This window comes from Chroicocephalus ridibundus, chromosome 1 (assembly GCF_963924245.1).
Source record: "Chroicocephalus ridibundus chromosome 1, bChrRid1.1, whole genome shotgun sequence".
NCBI lineage: Eukaryota > Metazoa > Chordata > Aves > Charadriiformes > Laridae > Chroicocephalus > Chroicocephalus ridibundus.
Window position 1 is genome coordinate 164988998 of NC_086284.1, and position 19614 is coordinate 165008611.

General features: G+C 39.9%; 1 protein-coding gene across 6 annotated transcripts in view; it reads left to right on the forward strand.

Moving 5' to 3' along the window:
- Positions 1-1028: 1028 nt before the first annotated feature.
- The window catches only part of TNRC6B (trinucleotide repeat containing adaptor 6B), a 133671-nt gene continuing 115085 nt past the window's right edge, over positions 1029-19614 (forward strand). For all 6 annotated transcript variants that reach the window (XM_063322497.1, XM_063322487.1, XM_063322498.1 and 3 more), the window contains exons 1-2: positions 1029-1177; positions 16977-17049. The gene's annotated coding sequence lies outside the window, so the exon portion shown is untranslated. The remainder of the gene's footprint in view (positions 1178-16976; positions 17050-19614) is intronic.

The window sequence follows — 19614 nt, forward strand, 5'->3', positions numbered from 1 at the left end:
CCAATCAAAGGCAGGCCCTTACCTTCCCCCCCCCCCCCCCGCCTACGGTTGCTGTGTCATCCGGCGGGTGACATCGGGGGCGGTTGCTAGTTGGCTGCGGAGGCGTCGTCCTCCCGCCAATGGCCTCGCGAACCGCATGACTGACATCTTCCCTGCCTAATAGGTGTTCACGGGAGGGCGTGGCCCTGCAGCGAGGGGCGGAGCATGGCGGAAACGTTGTTGGGGACGGCCGGGAGTGTGGCGTCGTTACCGTTGGGCGGCGGGGGCGCCTGGCGCCGCTGGGCGACCACAGCCGCGGCCGTACGCCATATCGCGTGTGCCCGTCACGGTGCCCCCCCCACTCAGGGCCGGCTCATGAAGTCGGTGCATTGAGGCGGCTTCCCCTCGCGCCTCGGCCGAGGAGGGCCCCAGCGCCGCCGCGCAGGGGCCGCCAAGGAGAGCCGCTCGGTGGGCGGGTCTTGGCACGGTTATGGTGTAACGGGCACATCCTTTCTCCAATGGTGTGCGAGGGTGCAACTCGCCACCCAATCCGTAGCGTGGGAAGGCGGGGCAAGTAGGGGCGGGCGAGCGGGTGCCCCATATAAGGAGCAAACCTCGCAGCAAACTGGCAGAAAGGAAGAAGGGGTGGGAGCCAGTGAGGGTTGCGAAGGGGGCAATGTTAACTGATGACAATCAGCAAGTGCAGCCAATCAGTGAGGGCGTAGTTACGCGGCAGCCCAATTAGAAGCACTGAGAGGCGGGTGTTCCCCTGTGATTGACGCGGAGCGTGGCTAATGGGCGGAGAGATCCCCAACGCTCTTCCCAATGGGCAGCGTGTAGGGGGCGGAAAGGGGAGCGGAGGGAGAAGACGAGCAGGCGGCGCGACCAATCAGCGCGAGGGTCGGCGGGGCACCGTCCAATGGGCGGCGCGAGGGGCGGTGCGGGGGCGTGTCTCGGTGTGTTTGGGTTCGTGCTCCTCGGGGGAGGGAGACGGCGGCGAGGAAAGTTTTTTTTTTTTTTTTTTTTTTTTTCTTTCCTCCCCCCCGGTGGGGCTTTTGGAAGGGGGTGGGAGAGGGGGGGGCGCATATCTTCGCAGCTCCTTCGCGTTTGTTTCCCGGGTTGGTGTTTCCCGGGCGGAGCCGCCCCCCCCGGCACTGAAGAAGAAGGGGGCTCAGCGCACCGCGGCGGCGCCTCAGCGGTGAGTGCGGGACGGGCACCCCCCCACACACCCCGTTTCTTCCCCCCCGCTTCGGGCGGTGCGGCGGGGTCGGGCGGGCTCCCGGCCTCCCTCAGGGCCCTTCCCGCCCTCAGGACCCTCGCGCTGCCGGTGAGGGGGCCTTTGGCGCCGAGCGCGCGCTCCCCCTCCCCCCTCCCCGAGCTGCGGTGCCCCGGGAAGGCGGGGGGGGCTGGGCCGGCGGGAGGGGCCCCGAGCGGCGGCTCAAGGGCGCTGCCCCAACGGCGCCGGGGCTGCTGCTCCCCCCGCCTCCGCCCCGGCGAGAGCCTGTCCCGGGGCAGAGCCGGCCGAGCGCCGCCCCCCATCCCCGCCGCCCGCCTTACGTGCTGCCGCCGAAGGTGCCCCCCCCCCCCCCCGGTTTTCCCGACAGGGCCCCATCGGGACGCGCGGCCGGCCCCGAGGCCGCTGCCCGGCGCTGTGGCTGGCTGCCGAGCCCCTGGGGAAAAGCCGCCCGTTCGCCCGGGCCGGGCATAATGTATAAGGGCGGAAAGACCCCGAGGAGCCTTGTTGTGGCTGGGGAGAAAAGTGGTTTTGTGTGGCGTGGGGACAGTCCTGAGGTTACGTTGGTACCGCCACTACAAACCGCACTGGATGTGTTGAACATGATGCTAGTTAAAATGTGTGTATGTGGGTGGGAGGAGTGACCGTGCTCAGAGGTGTGTCCCGGGCGGAAAAAAAAGAAAAAAAAAAAAAAAAACCAAAACAAAACTTTCCCGAGCTGTTTGTAGCAAACTGAGCGAATGTTTGTTTCTGGAGACACTTCACTGGCTGTGGATAAGCATGTAGCGTGGTATCTCCCAAGCTCAGCTCTGCTTTATGAAAATGCACGTAGGAGTATCTACTCCAGGATAGAACTGAGGCTTGCTTAATAAAACCAAGTTTCAGCAAAGTGTTTTCGTAGCTAAAGTAGACATGCTTATACTTTACCATGTTTAACATTTCACTAACCTTAAGAATATTTGTTTCGCTATCTCTCCATAAAGTTAACAGTTAACTTTTTCTTTTTTTTTTTTTTTTACAGTCCATAATTATTTTTTAATGATGACTTGTTAGGTTTCAGTGTCACGTTTTCGTCCTCTACAAAAACTGTGCATCTGAGAAGTAGTAGGCAGACCTTTAGGGTTTGTATAGCTCCTTATTTGAGTGATCTGTTTTAGTTACTAGTTTCCGGTAATACTGCTATCCAGAAGAACTGGATTTTAGTTTCTGATATAAGTATTGTATAGGTAACAGCTTGGGTTTGCAGGGTTGTTAAATACGTACACGAATTCAGGCATCTTTGCGGTTAGTCTCCACTGAAGTTGCTCAACAGTTCCCTTCTCTCCTATGGTGACTCTCTGTGATGGTACAGATTCCTTGGAACATGCATGCTGTTGAGAAGCCAGGTAAATGCTCTCATCTGCTGCATTACCTGAGGTCCTGATCCATAGTTAGTGCAGGGAGTGCCAAGTACCTCAGGGACTTGTTTGTAAGGGTGGCTTTTCTTTCGTGTTTAACTAAGTTGTAGATAAAATTAGTCAATTCTGCAATGAAGAAATCGCCCTGCAAAAAGTTGAGGCTGAGGAAGGGGGAATGGAGCCCAGAGTGGTAGTTAGGTATGCATTAGCTTTTCTGCTGTGAAGTTCTGGGGGCAACAAGACGTAGGCAGATCTCTTTTTGTAAAAAGTAGGTGAGGAATATCATTATACATTTTCCTTTCATCTTGGTTAGCCATATCACATGTAAATGTTTCATGAATACACAATTTTATGTAAAACTATACGTATATATAGAATTAGCTCAGAAGTTTCAGTGCTAATTGGTAAAATTCTAATGTGCATACTTCTCTTGTGAACTTGGTCTTGCTTTCTGTTTTCTCATAATGTTGTTACCGGGATGCTTAGTAAAGGGAATCACTTCAACCCTGTAATGTGGAAGTACTGGAAAAAAAAATTAATTGTAAATCAGTCAGTGTCTCTTGATTAAGCAGCCTTATGAATTGGTGCGTTTCTGCAGTTTCTGTATAGCTGCAAGTTTAGCTGGAAATCTAAGCTTTCATTTAAATAATAAGCTCAAATTTTTGGAAATAAAAATCTTGAAACTGTGAATCAAAAAAAGCTTTGTCTACTGGAGTCTGTGTGACTGAATAGTCCAATAAAACATTTAGGTAGAATGTGTGTCATGGCTTTGCTTGGTAATGAGTGTTTGATCATTAAAACTTGATGTTGGAGGATGACTTGAAGAGGAGAGAGCTTCAGGAAGAGAATTTTGCGTAGTTCTGAGGTAGCGTATTTTACCTTAGATCTGCCTCCTGTTGTAGGAAGTATGAAATTAGAAATAAATTTGTTTTGCAGAAGTAATGCATAATATACATGATATATAGAGATAGTTGCATCTAGAACAATGGGATGAATAGCTGCATCCAGAATGATAGAAAGAACTGGAGGACTGCTGTAGAGTAAGTCATTTGAAAAGATGTCCAAATGGAGTTTGTTCTCTTGGGTTTTCAAGTGTTGGTTTTGGTTTTTTTTTAGTGGTGTTTTTCCCCCAGAAGAGCTGGCGTATTTCTGTTCACAGAAGAGACTGCATTTACAATTAAGCTGTATGAACTGGAGATCATAAAATAAGTCTAAGGAGCTTAGTTATTGACTTGAATGAGTTTATTAATATTCCACTTCATGGTTCAGTTACTTTATTCTCCATTTTCTGCAGAATGCTTGGATGCAAACTCTCTTGTTCTAGTCACTTATTGCAATTATCGTGTTTATTTTCTCAGAGTGCCTTTTTATACATAGATATTGTCTGGTTTGTGCAATAATATTAACAGTCATTCTCCAGTTTCTTCGCAGTGGCTTTCCTCAGTAATTGCTGTCTAGTGCAGCTATTAGATTCACAAATTCCGTCTGTATTGAAGATGTACAGATTCTGCAGTACTTCTACTTACAGTGTACCTTACAGCTATTCAATTCTTTATTATTTATTTTTCACTCAGCCTTTTTCTGTGTATGACTTCTGGATTAATAAATGTGTCATTGTGAAGAACTGGCATTGTTTGTCTTCATAAGATAAATTAAACCTATTTAGCACATAGATAAGGGGGAAGTACATGATACTAGCAAATAGGTACCAGTAGTTTTCTTTTAACTTTTCTGTCACCTCAGTGCGTATAAAATGTGCGTGCTTGAATTATCTCTGGAATTGCTTTTAGTGATCTATTTATTGCCATTTCAGAAATTTTACTTGCAAAATGTTATACTAACTTGTGAAAAGAATAGCAAGATGACAGTCTTTAGTTGTAATAGCAAAAACTTAGCAGAGAGTTGTTGAGCAAACAGTAACATGTATTTCTAATTGTTTGACCAGATGTGCTGGAATAAGACATGGATTCTTGCTGATCGTCTTCCTTAGTTTAACGTTTACTATTTTTCTGCCATTTCAGATAACATATATGTGCAAGTTCGCTTGTTCTTTCAGCAGTCTGCGTACTAGGGACTGAAGAATTTGTTTTAATTTCTTGTGAATCCAAACTAAGCTTTCTGCTACTATCTGCTAATAAAAATAGGGGTGCTTTTTGGTACTTGAGCCAGCTGTCACTGTCAGACAAGAAGTTGCCTGTTGGTATTTCTGCTTGTGAGGTGACTAGGGTAATAGCAATCAGGATATTCTGATTGCTGTTCCCTGTCACTTTCAGCGGATAGTAAAACTCTTGTACTTCCTTACGTTTCTGTGCTTTATTGTTCATGACTTTTTTGCATTCCACTTATTTTATTACTTTTTTTCTTCAGGGAAGTAAATACACTTTGCTGCAAAGAATTGGTGTAATTTTTTTTTTTCCTCCTTTAGAGCAGTAGGCAGTGAGCACGTTAAATAATTTTTCCCGTTGCCTTCTTATAGCGGTAAGAGGGAGAGGGTGGTTTTGCACTTATTATGGTTTGCATGTTGTAGGGGAATGTTCTGAGGTTTTTAAGTTTTCATCAGTGTAAGGGTTGTGGTTGGAGTTTGGATGTTCTCCGTGTTTACCATGTAGTGAGCTATGGAGATGACCTTTTCCAGTTTCAGCTAGTCAGTACGGATTGCGTTTCTGGGCCTTGCCAGCTTTAGTAGTTCTGGAATCAGATATCTTGCATGTATTTCCTGATTTAACGTCTGTGGATCTGAAAAAAAACACAATAGTTCCTCCGTGGAAAAAATCTGGGAAGAAGATTGATGTTCTATCTGAGACTTGTACTGTCTATAAACTTTTAAATACCTATTTAGAAGGGTAAAATGGATCTGAAAGTAGCTCCTACCCGGTTTAGCTTTTAAGTCTGTGGAGAAACATACTGCTTGTCAGGAGAAATGGGAGGTACTATAAGGCAGCATTCGTGCTACATGCTATAGGACACTGGCCAGAATAAATGTGTAAAGTATAAACTGGTTGTCAATACATTTTGACCCTGTCGGGCAGAAGATTGAAGGCTGAAAAGCTAATTAGCGGATGAAAGGATAAGAAGCAAAGTTGCAAAACAAAGAGTTGATAATTTTAGATAGCCTGACAGAGGATTAGGCAAAAGGTGATACAATAATATCATGTTGCCTGTATGAGGGGAAGCCCTCTAAGCTGTCTAAATGAGTAGCATGTTTTTACTTGCATTTAATTTTTATAATTTCATCTTAGCTCTTGACAGCATTATAAAAGTGCTGTCGTGAAAAACAACCTGACAAAGGGTTTTTCAGTAGTGTATTCATTTTTTTTTGGTAGTGAAGTTTGTTCTGTATCAGGAGAAATCTGTTCTTTTATGCTATTTGATTTGGTAGTGATCTACAAAGAACGTAGTTTTTACGAATACCGTTAAGTTTCTTATGTGAAGTTTAGAGATTTTCAGAGTCTAGCCTTTATTTTGCTAGTTGGAAATGTTTCTTCTTGTTCTCCTGATCATCTCGTATCCTAGGGTTGTAGGGTTTTTTCCTTCTAGAGTACCTCTTTTTTTTTTTTTTTTTTTTCTTATAGCCTTGTAGTTCTCTACTGTGTTCTTCATGTGTCGTATGTAGACTTTGTGAGAAAGTTTCACAAGTTAAGTTGAAAGTATGATTTTAAATCAAGAAGCTAAATGTTTGTAAAGCTGTATGCCGGCATTCTTGTTTTAAGACTGGTCTATTAAGTCTGCACATGATCACAATTGAGAAACATCTGGGCTGCTCTAAGGCAGTCGTTAACTGACTTTCCTGGGCCTGTGACCTCTCTGCAAAAGTCTCATGGCTGTATCACACACGTGGTAGGGAAGAGGTTCAACTCTAGGAGATAGAAGTAACTCTGCAGGGACTTGCCAGACTACTGTGGACTAAACATGCTTTGGCCCTAGGGCCATCCACCAATGTTACTAGGAGTAGGCCCTCTTGTCTTGCTGCTTCTTACAGCCAAGAGCTATAAATTACCCATCAACCCTGTGTCAGCATGGTCTGGTTATAAACTTAGATGTCTTATGAGCTACGTGTGGCTGAAGAGGCACAGGTTGTCCAGCTCTTTGCTTGTACGTTTGAAAACGTTTTACTTCTCTCCTGGGACATTTTTTGGATCTTTAGAAATAATTTGATGACTCTTTCTGGAGATAATTGAAATGCCATAGGGTACGTTTTATCTTCTCACTACAGAATGTGCTTGTTATACAGCAGTACCATAATTTTGTGATTTAAAAGTTTTTCCAGAAGTTAGGTTTTGTAGAAGGTTAAATCACCTATACATTCACTTTCTTTACTAGTACAGTGAAACACGATTTCAAATGTCCGAGGTTTCTGTTGCTTGCACACTGTGACTTAAGAAAGCGTAAGTTAATAATATTAGTGGGTGCAACTAGCTTGAGGAGTGATGTCTTTAATACAAACTTAAGGCATTACTATACATTTTTGATTAAAAAACTTTGTCTCTGAGAAGGGAATATGTCCCCTCACCCCAGCTTCTTACAGATACCAAAATATACTTCACTCCAAAATGAATTATGATCCATCCTTCACCTGAGGCAGCTGAAAATCACTTTAAGAAAGAAGACTATGATACATGTTGCATGAAATAGTTGCTTTACACAGTCAGCTACTTTTTTGGGTTTTAGTCTCTTTCTTTGTGATGGTCTCTAGGATTTTTATGCATTGAGATTTTTTCCTGGATATGTTTGCGTGATTATAACAATATTCTTATATGGCTGTAGATGTAGCACTTTAACTCTGTTTTGGGAACATGCTTATTCTGAAACTTGTGTTTGGGCCTTTCGTTTTGTTTAAGTTCAGTTTAAACTGCTTCTAAGTAAGAAGCTAAAAAAAGACCACTTTGTCCATACCGGAAGTTTTACTAGTATAGCCATTGTAATTTAAATTCATATCCTTCCATATGTATTTGGGTTCTGAGAAGAATTTCTTGCAAATTAGCTTTCTAACTTTTTCTGTTTGTCAAATGTCTAAGTTTCTGCTGTGTTGGATCATAATTGCATTGTACCAGATGTCTATTCCTGCAATTAAAAATGCAGATGAGTCTTTTTTTGATGAGGGGAACATTAATGAAAAAGAATCAAGCCACAGTGCTTGCTTGGGACTGTTCCTCAAGATACACACTATTTCTCATTGACATTGCAAAAAAATGTTAATATTTAATATTTTTGAAATTTTTCTCACATTGGTAGGTTTTTTTTGAAGATGAATAGTGTCTTTATACTAGTATTCCCCTGCTCTTTGTATTAAGGGTCTTTTTTGTGGTGATTTTATATAGGCATGGCTCATGTATTTCCTAGCTCTTCAAAACAAAGTGGGATACTAAAGCTTAAATCGAGTTGTGGTTTGGTTGGTTTGTTGTTTTTTTGGTTTTTTTTTAATCTAGCTGTGCTTATTGTTTTGGTACTTCAGGAACTGCTCACCCACTTTCTGTGGCTGGTGTGGTGACGATATGAAGAATGTACAGGTTTTAGTTGTTTTTCAATGTTTCTTTTATATTTAATAAAAAGTTAGGGGGAACCTAGTTACCCGCATTTCTGGTGGCACTTTGTGAATGGTACTTGAAAGGGGAAAAAATATTTTTTTTTTTTTTACTGCACAGCTAGGGTTTTTCACTCACTTTTTAAAGTACATAGTTGCAGTAAGTTAGCTGTCTGTAACTTTCTTTGCTTGGCCTTTTTAATTTTTTGCGAAGCAACCAAAACTGGCCAATAATCTTCTCTTTTGTTGGAAGTTAACTCCTCTGGTTCTTTCACGTTCAAAGGCCAGCTTTCTTTTCCCTGTCCTTGGCAATTCATGTATGGCAGAAAATGGATTCAAATTGAGAAAGACTTCCTGTTGATTGAAAAGTAAATTAGCTTGTGGAGAAGCGTCTCAGGGGAAAAAAGGTAGAAGTCCTATTGTATCAAATACTTTTAGCATTGGCTAATAAGCAGTGGAAAACGCATCTGACAGCTTAACTTAGTGGTGGCCTCAGGGCAAGAATACAGTGACATAATTGGTCTGTTCTGTTTCCAGCTCTAACCCTGTACTTACCCAATGCTGGATAATGTTACTTTCACCAGTTTAGGTAACTAGATAAACTGGTATTGCCTTGTGTATAAATACTATGTATTAGCTTAACTAGTCCTTGCTTCAGCTGAGTATGTAAATAAACTAAAAGTAACTTCAGCTTTGCAAAGTTTTAACTCAAAAAATAACTGGGAATTTTTATTACTACAGTTTCAGATTGAATAAAGGATGGACAAAAACTAACATATAAAAGTGAAAAACATTCAAATTTAGGAGCAAATTTAAAAAGTCAGTTTTTTTGATACGGTGGGAGAGTTTGACTGTGAAAATCAATTGTCATCTATTGCAAGTGGGTAGCCTAAAAAGCAGACTGTATATTTTTGGCAGAAATAATAAAGATTGGTTACCTATCTTTTAAATGCCACTTACAGAGGTAATTAGATATGAATGTTGAAGAGCTGTTTTGTGCCCGAAAGACTGAAAATTTAGGGCCCTGATCTCACGCATTCTTGAGCAGGTCCAAAACTCTTCTTGCAAGTAATTCCACATTTGGTAGGTCTATGTTTATTAGAAATTGTAGTGTTGAAGATAGGATTGGATCACTAATAACTTTCATTTTGTTTTAAAATTAAAGAAAAAAGAATTCAGCCATTTAAAAAATGAGCATATTGCCTCATTTCTTTGAAGACTGAAAAAACAGTATTGAATATAGAGCAGATTTTTGAAAATTAGCTTCCTGTTTCTTTCTGAGGTGCGTAAATAGCTGAGAAGTACAATTCAGACTGATATCAAGCTATAAATATTGATGAAGTTGAACTTGGCAGCTGGTTATATTGAAAGTTGGTGTTTGCAATTATAGTTCAGAATTATTTGCTTAACAACTTAGTATTTGTATTCTTTGACAATAATAGTGTTAAGATCTTGGACTTCACTGCGTATATAATCATGTTAGTAGTAAGTTGAAATGTCATTGTGTAAAACAAAAAAACAAGTTATTAATGATTAGAAATGTAATAAATATGGAGAATTCATTTGGAAAACTTCAGTGTGTAAACTTGCAAAGAGTGCAGTAAAAAATAAAAGCAAATTGTGATTTAAGCTTCATTCTCCATCACCCCCCACCGTCCTCTGTCTTGTCTCAGTCTGGTTATAAACATCCACCCAAAGCTGCATTAGAGCTTTGTAGTAATGCCGTCACCTAGAGCTTCTCTGCGTGCAGCAGGGTACACATGTCCCTCTGTCATGACTGCTGTAGGGGTTAGCACCGCTATTGCTGCAGTAGTGTGAATTTCCTAACAGTGCAGCTCTTATTGTAAAAGATAACAAAACAAAAGAAAAAAAGAAAAGGATGGTTTGACACAGGAAACTATAATACAGGAAGACAGTAAGAACTGAAAAGTTTGAAAGCTGCAGTATCTTCCAATCCTCTTGATGCATTTGAATGATTTTTAGTAGTGCTGTCTTGAACTCTTGTAACTGCTGAAGTTGTCATTTAAATGTGTCAGTGGATAAGCCACACCCCCCTTCCCGTACACATGTCTGCTTGCTACCTTATCAGTTTTAATTTGGTTACTACTGCAGGTTTTGATAAATGTACTGTTATATAGGACTTAGTGACTGCTACTTGTGGCTCAAAAGGGAACCCTTCGATCCTGAGTTGTCTTTCGTGGTTTGAACAATCTGATGGGATGATTCTGTTGGAATTACCAGCATTAAAGGAGTTAGGTATAAAGTTGAGCTCTTGTGAAGTAGATTTCACTCTCATCATAATATTTTGATTAAGATGGAGGAAAATGTTTAACGTCTCTGTTCTAGTATAACATCCCTCCTCTTCTCTTCACCCCTCCCCCTGGAAATTCAAGTCCTTTGTATTCTGAAGACTTTCTGACATTTTGCGAATGTCCTGAAATAAAGCCTTGCTACCTCTGTACTAATTTTGCTCCAGCAATGCTGAAGCATTGGGAGTGCTAGTATACACTGGTTGCTGGCTTTGAGCATGTTGACTGCATCCCCATTTTTGCCACCAGGGCACAATTAAATTACATGATAGTTGTAATACTCATGGTAATGACTGCTTGTGTGCCATTAGGATTCGGAGCATTGCCACCATTATCAAGCAGAAGCAGTATTAGATGTGTGAAAGAGCCCATTTTTTTTTTTTTTGTGCCTGAAAAGCATTTGTTTGCAAGACCTAAGAGAACAGAAGGTGAACAACTGAAAAGAATGAGTTTTTTAAAGTGATAGTTTGTTTCCAACTTTGCTGAAAAATTTCTTTCATTATGTTGGCAGGGTAAAACTTTGATACAGAGTGGAAAAAGTAGCCAGTGTTCTCAGCTCATCAGGTTTTAATTCCTAGATGCTCCAGTCATCACCAGAACTCTTACTGTGCCACTGAGTGTCTTGAGGATGCTGTTGGTCAGTTAAGATAAACACGGTGGTAGAGTGTTGAAGGACTTGAAAAGAAAAGTGGAAATAGTTTTGTGTATTTAGTACATATACACATATACATATGTAGGTACACACACATATATGTGTATATGTATATAAACGTGTGTGTATATACATGCTTCAGCCACACTGAAAAGACAGTGGGACAAAGCACAAAGGACTTTGGAAAACTTAGCCAGTTGGCAGCTTTGGGCTGATTATAGTTGGGACGTAACCTTGATTACAGTTGAGAAGTGATGTGTAGCGTATGATAGGCTGCGGAGGCAAAGTAGAGGCAAACACCTTTTATGTTCACTGTAACCTTTAATGGATTCTTTAGCAAAACCAGTAGGAGCAGGAAAGAAGTGAATTTTTATGCTGCTTTTCGCAAGTAGAAAGTGGCAAAAAGGTGTAAGCAAAACATTTTTAAAAATACACTTTTCAATTTATTTTTCCTTTAGTGGGAGGAGGAACATTTAGCACCTTGAATGTTGTTTATGTAAATGTTTTGGAACACTGGGAAGGTGGCGATGCAATATTCTGTCTTCAGCTCATGTTTCAAGACTGTCTTCAGATTCAAGAGCTAGAAACAGGATTTTCTAAATAGAAAGTCTGGCTTAAGACCATTTTTGTTCAGTCCAGGCCTGCCTTTCCTTACCTTGCTTTTGAAACTGATTATCTGGTAGCCAGGTGATCAAGTGAATAAAATTTTTGCTTTTTTAAAGATTATGAAGGCACAAGTCATTACTCGTTTGCTCAAAAAAAGCTCTATAAATGTGGTTTGAGAAGTATCCTTTTGCACTTGTTTCTCCTGTCCTCCTTAACATTGAGTAAAAAAGGGAGACGCTGTTTAATGAAAAAAACCCAACCAAACAAGCAACACAACTCAGTGGGTTTTCTTGAGCAGCTTATGTGTAATTGTCCATGTAGCAAAAAGCCTGACATCTTCAGGAGCGTTCTGTTTTATGAAAGTGCTTTGCTAGTATATATTTGGGCTGTTGATATGAAAAGACTTAAGTGCTATGAATTGGGGCTTGTGTTTTGTACATACAGGTTAATGACATAACTTCTGTGTAGTCCTTCTACTCATGTTCCCTTAAAATAGCAATACAGATTAATGTACATGATATCTATTCAAAGTCACAGTTATTTATCTTGTTGAAAGTGTCTGTGTCATACCATCATTAACAGCTGAACCACTTTCCATATACTACAAAAAACATCAGTGCAGAGAAGTTAATATTGAACAAAATAGGACGTTGTGCAGCCAACACTGAATTAAACATAATGGACATTTTATCCCCTGTCGTGTTTTGCTGTAGAACACCACGGTGATTTTGCGGAATACTAAGCTGCCATGGCTGAATGCTATTCTCAGGATTTTTTAAAATTCTTTTTTTTTAATAAGAGGCTGAGGATTTCTACCTTTTCCCAGTCCTCCTGGCTGCTTTGTTTAGAGTCATATCTTTAGTTTGGTTTTCCTTGAAGTGCTAATCCTGAATTTCCTTCCACCTAACTAATGCAAAGAGATGGTTCTTAATAATGGAAAGAAAGAGATTGTAAATCCTCTCTCGAGCACCAGTAGCACCTTTCCTTCCCCTACCAAATTGTTTCTAGTTGATTAGGAGTTCCATTTCCCTTTTCAGTCTTGAAAAGTGAAGTGGAGAAGGACTATCACAATGAGACCTGTGTTGTACTGGATAATTTTTATAGTAAATCATGACTGTTACAGTGACAGTGTGCTACAGATGAAAACACATGAAATATTTCTGTACTGTTTTGAAGTCGTGAATGACTTTAAGCCAACTTCCCAGTACCCTAATTGGGTATGTGCTGGTTTTCTGTGGCTGTCAGCAGCTGTTTTTTGTGAGGTGATGTTTTTAGACAGCTTGAGGCCTTTTGAGCAGAGTGTGCGCTCTTGGTTGCTTTATCGGAATCAATCCACAGTGTAAGTCAGAAATAAGTTTAAAATTTGCTGCTGTCAAACATTTACCCACTTAGCAAAGGGACAGTAAACCACAGTGGCAGCAAAGGGCCCCCTTTTTGTCTCCAAAGTTACTGTTGCTAGTCAGAAATTGTTTGAATGAAAATCGTGCCCAGAAAGCTCTTAGTTAATGCTAGATGCTCAGGAAAAAAATATTCAGTTTATGGCTGCTAGTCCAATGACGGGAACAGTTTGTCTCTAGATGTGCATTAAGCATGAGCAGTAGCCAACAAGATGATGCAGTAAATTTAAAAACATGCCACCTGTTTGTTTCCTTCACAACAAACCTTTCTTTTATGGTGCCTGAATTATGGCAACTGGAATAATTTAGATTTTAGTGATGTTAACTTGGATATATAGTGGTAAACCAATAGTTCTGGACCTCTTTCCATTCCTGGAAGTTGGTTATGTTTTGCAAAACCAAAATTGAAGTATTTAATTCTAGTTGTGGTTAAGACAGGGTGGTGGATTCTGAATGATTTGAAATGGTCTTGAGTGTTAGCCAGTTCAGTGGTGCTGATATGTTATTCTTTCAAAATCGGATTAAATATCCGACAATTGGTAGGTAATGGGATTCATTTTGACATGTAATATTTAATATTCAGGAGTTATTGTAGGATTACATAATCACTTTCCTTGGACACAGTTGTGTGTGTTCTCTCAGTTCTTATACAAGAATCCAGTTTCGCCCCATGTTTATTCCCAGTTGTGAATTATATTTTTAGGGCTTCCTACTGTTCTGTCATATCTCATAGTGAGTAGGAAATTCTGTCACACGTGCTACCAGTGTTTACTGTTTCTCCAGATTTGGATGGTTAGGGGGAAGAATTTGAAGAAAGCCTTTTCCTTATGTCAGCCTATTCCTTTCAGATCTGTGCACCTGGAATATTTTGGTCTTCCTACAGAGGCAGCTTTTGTGAGGTGACCAGAAAGGAGGTATTTGCTGTAAGTAAAGAACTTGGTGCTGCGCAAATGTGGGAAGATGTGCAGCATCCTAAAAAAAATGCTTGAAAAAAGCTAGTCTAGGAGTCCTCACTGTACAGGGTATTCTGCTGCTTCATAGATTGCCTAACCCAGCTGAGCAGATTGCTGCATTTGACTATATTGGAACTAGAAATACATGCAGAATATTTGGGAGGTTACGCTGTACATGCATACAGTTCTAGTCAGTCAGGACAGGACTTAATATATGTAAGCCAGGAGTATGTAGGTCTATAATGAACTGTTTCTGCTATGGCAAGATAATAGAAACTGAGTCTGATCTTTCAGTGTGCCTAGGTGCCTGAATTAATAACTGTTGTAGTTAGCTGATTAATACTTTGTTATGAACTGTCACAGTTCTTGGAGGGAAGGGGGTGGTCCCCCCCCCTTGTTCTGTCAGAAGAATGGTGCATAAATTGTGGGTGGGTTTTTTGGTTGGTTTGCCTTTTCCTCCCCTCTGGCTACCTAATCAAATTGTGTCTGATTTCCTGGCTAAACTTTTCCTACGCAGTCCAGACAAGCGGGTTGATTCATCCTAAAGCCCTGGCTGCCGGCAGAAGTAGATACTTTCTCTGAGGATTTGAATTTAGGAGGAGATGTATGCATGATATTTAAATTCTGTTCTGGTTGTGGTAGACACTCAGCTGCACATCGCATTCTGTCTTTAACCCAAACTGTTTTTACTGGATTCTACTCTCTTGTGCCACTTTGACTTTGCTAATTAACATTGTTATTGCTCTAGAAACATAGGCCTAAATTTGTCAGAGTAACAGGAGGAGGGCAATCAGTCTTTTCTTGTCTTATATCTATAATAAGTTAGATAGATACTGATGAGAGGCTTTTTTCAATTAGGGATAGGAATCCATACTCCTTCATGAATGAGACTCTGTAATGAGATAAGACAGATTATTGGCACAATTAGTAGCATTTCTCTCTTTTCCCGTGGAGACATTAGTGGTCCATAAGTATGTGGTGGTTTGGCTGGAACTTTGCATGCTTTTCTAGATACTAATGCTACGATATTTCAGCATCCAGCCTGCAACAATCCCTTTCTGGGATAAGCTGGTTTTTGGCCAGCTTCTGCAGTATCTCCTATTCTCCAACTTCAGATCCTATGCTGTCAAAAGCTGCATAGGCACTTCATTAGTCTTGCTTTTTTGGCTGATACTCTCCCTGGATGGAGGTATGTGTCAGAAACGCATGATAAAACTGCTAAAGTCTACAGCAGCCTTTGACTCCACCTATAGAGATTGTGTACTCGACTGCTTAGATTAATAATAGTGTATTAAATGGCATGGCTGGATATTTCTGAGATGTTTTAGGGAGATGGATGATAGTTCAACATTCAGTTGAGGAATCAATTTTTCAATTTTTTTTCCTATAGTTTTGGAAATTAATAGGGAAAATTGAAAACTTACAGACAACCGAGCAGATTAGTCTTACCTCCTCATATTATTTTCAATATATTTTAGTAGCAGAAGTATTTCTTTAATCTCTTACTATCTAATGAAGCCAGGTAAATGCATGTTGCTTGACTTAATTTGTGAAGGTGAAAGCAGGTGCTCATTTTTTTCAGTGGAGGAAATATTACCAAGTGGTAAATGCTATGGCTTCTTACTCATTTCAGAGTATGCATTCACTTATTGTAAAAGTAATCAAGAGTTTGAGTTTTGTTAGATTTCTGTCTCCAGAGCCGTAGCTTCTAACAATGATTTAAAATGCCATGCTTGGTAAAAACATTCTCAATTTAGGTGTGGTCTATAAGGTTGCTAATACTTTTGGGGCATTGTAATAGTAAGGTGATGATGTACTTAATGTCGACCTTTCACTTGGAAAACTGCTTCAGACTGATTGAGAAGACTGAGCGTAAACAGTTCAAAACTGTTCTGAAGGGGTTAATATGGTGATTAATAATGAGAAAATTGGAACTTGCTACCAAACAAATAATATTTTCAGCATGTATAAAATTTGCAATGTCTACCTAGTTTAAACGATGGGTTTCACTTTAGGAGGTATTCCTGTTGTACCTATGAGGAAATGTTAACCATTTTTCTTCAAGTGGTTCCAATAGCAAAATTTACAGAAACTCTTGATAGTGGCAGTAAATCCTTGTAAGGGGAATTTCCTGTTCAATATCAGTATGAGGTTTCTGTCATTCAGCACTATGCAAGATTCAGCACTATGCAAGATACGTTGTTAAAGTTCAGTGTTGGGCCTGTATCTATAGTATTTAGGGAAGATTCAGAGCAAGCTAATAAGAGCAGAATAAATAGTATAGATACAGGTATAAGATACCTCTTAAATGGTTTGGTGGGTCCCAGTGTAAGGATTCTTTTTTTTTTTTTTTTTTCTCAAAAATGATGGTTGGTCTAATCTGTGTGGTGGTGGGTGAATAATAAGTGTGCAGAAACAATAGGCAGTATTATGTTTTTAACATTTTCTCCAAGGTAGTTACAAATGCACTTCTAGCAGTGGTGCAACCTTATTCTATAAAAGCCTAAGTTTGCTAAAAGTTGAGGCTAAATTTGAGCCTAAGGTTCAGCAAGTTAATGCGTTTTGCAATATGTAAATTTCTTGCCCTTGAAGAATAATTTCCTAGACTGGGGTGGCAGTTAAAGTGGAAGAATAGTGAGGAGAAAGGTACTTCTCTCCTTAACTCTAACTGTAGCTCTTTTTCTCCATCTCCCCAATACTGCATATATTCCGGGGGAAGAGGGAGGCTGTATTGCTTCTTTTGCGATTACAATTTTTTGCTTACCCTACATAACTATATTAAGATGAATATGACTTTTTCTATAAGTGTTGGGAATAAGGGTTGCTGAGCTTTGGGGACAATTGACTTTAATTTTTATATGATTTTTTATCAATTAATGCCCACAGCTGGCTGACCTTTAAAATTTAAATTTTTTTTCCTCCTTTTAGGGTTTCGTTTTTGCACTGAATGTAGCCAGGACGGATCCTTGTGGGCTTTGGCAGCCCTTGGAAACTGTCAAAGGTAAAAATCAACCAAAGTTCAATATTGTGTTCTTGAAAGTTGGAGGTGGGAAGAACATTAGCCTGTACTAATCCTTAACTAACTATAGGATATATTGCTGGTTTTGTATACTTTCTAGTATGTTATTTCCTGTGGGTTTGGGTGTGAAGCTTTTTCTGTAACTGTCTGATGCGATTTGTTTTTGTCAGCTAAAGTTGATGGATATGATGGTTTTCTTTGAAAATTAATTAATTTATGATGAGATTTTAAACACACTGGAATTGGTAAGTGATTAGTTCCTACAAGCAATAAAGCTGTGTTAAAGTTTTGTTTATCTTCTGGATGCTTTTGCTTTCATCTCAGGACCTCTCAACTCACATTTCAAGTGACAAAAGATACTCTGTTCTTTTCCATGTGTTAACTTTATGTTGCTTTTGTACATTCTGAATTAACTTGATGTAAAGCTGTAGCAGTTAGATATGATATGGCTAGATCATGTGTTAAAAATTAACACTTTTTTGTCCACGTACATAGATAGAGACTAATGATTGCAATCATGTATCAATACGAGTGCATCAAATAAGTACAGTCTCATTTAAGATATAGTTCAGTACAGTATCACCTTGTCCTGTTTTGTTTTTTTCAAGTATGCCATGTGTACAAGATCATCATCTTTGAAGAGCACTTTTGTGCCTGTTTTGTTTTGTGCTCTTGAGAGAGAGTTTGGGACCTACCCTCAATTTCTACTTACTGTCTGTAATGGTGACAGTTTGCACAACCTTACTGTCCGCCAAGGGTTTTCCAGTGGCCGTATTCAGTTTAGACTTCGGAATTCACAGGAACCAGTGATACCACTGAATGAAATGTGTACATCTTTGCTGCAGAAAGAGATGGAACATAAATAGGACTAAATGATAATTCAGATTGTCCCAAAGCCATGTTGTTTTATGACAGGACAGTATTATAATAGACATTAAAGTTCATAAGAACTGCAGCTAGTTCATATTAACGAGTGTTTTTACCTCTGAGAATAGATTCTTTTCTCTGTATGATAATTTAAAGAGTTAAATAAAAACCGTTACTAACTTTAGACATGCGACATATGTTAACGTATCTGTGCATTGCTATTTATCAGACCTTCCTTGGAGTTCTCACTCAAGCCAAAGTTGGTTAATTTTTCTAGAAGATGTCAGGTAAATAAAAAGACTGGGGGACTTTAGTCCCATCTGAAGTAGTTTTGGTGGGTATATGCAAGAATGGAAGAGGAGGATTGTCATCCTTTTGACCTTTTCCAAGGGTGACTTTTTTTTGATAGATGTCATATCTGAAAATTCAAATGCACTGTCTATAAACTTTACATATTTTTATCCCCTGGGAACCTAGCATATCACGTAAATATTGGAAATAAGTAAATAAATGCTTTTTGGCATTTGGCCTTTTTTCCAATCCTGTAGGACACTAGCACAAATTTTGATTGCCTGTCTATCTTCTGTGTACAAAATAAACTACCCTATGTGTGACTTTCGGTCCTCTATTCAGAAGCTAGTGAGCTGAAGAGGCAGTGTCAACAACATAGAATAATTATTTTGTTTCTTCACGGGCTGGCACTAAGCAGCTACTTTGGCTGAGAAATCATCCTCAGTTGTAAATGACTGCTACAAAAGTCTGCCACAGAGGTAGTTTCCCATGGATTCAGGAATCCCCAAATGCTTGCTTTTGGCAATAAACAGACTTGAAATGCAGCGCTCTTGTGCCAGTGGCCACGGGAATCAATTCACATACGCAGAAACAACACAAAAATCATAGTATTGAATTGGACTTGTCGTTTGTTGCCTGATGTTTTGTCTCCTAAAAGAAGCTGGAAGGAAATGCAATGGGGAAAAATACAGTAGAAGGGTAGTGTTCAGCAAAACTTCCTCTTGCAACACCTCTTGCGGTTTGTGGCTTAGGGTGTTCTACACCAGCTGCAAGATTTTTGGTGGATGTTCCTTTTCCCTTGTGAATTTTTCCAATAAATTACAGAACCTTTTAAAACGTCTATCTTCTTGCCATCCCATGTGAGTTCACTCTAGCTGAGCATTGTATGAAATAGTATGATAAATTTTTTGAATATTAAGCTGATAAAACATGAATTACAGGGTAAATACAGAGTGAATAAACTCCCTTTTGCTTCTTCATTACATTTCCTTTTTTGTAGATTTCTCTCTGTTTTTCTGTTTCTTACTCTCTTCTTTGAGCTATGTATAGTTCCAATGTATTTAATCCATCCTCTGTGTGAGAGCTTGCTTATCTTTGTTCTTGTAACCTTTCTATTTTATTTTTTTTATTTTCGAGTTCTGCTGACTTTTTTTTTCTTTGTTGGTAGGGTTTTTTTTTTTGTCGTCTTCCAGGAGTAATACATAAAAACTGGTGTCAAATTTTGGCATTTTCCATTCCTCTGGTAGTGAGGAATATCTCAGAAGATAAACGTGTCAGTTTTTCAGAGGTTCATGTTTGAGTTCTTCCAGCACTCTGCATGAACAGTGATGCGTCCTTGCAGTGGTCTTGGCCTGACCTAACTGGTCTTGTTTTATTTTATAACCTTGT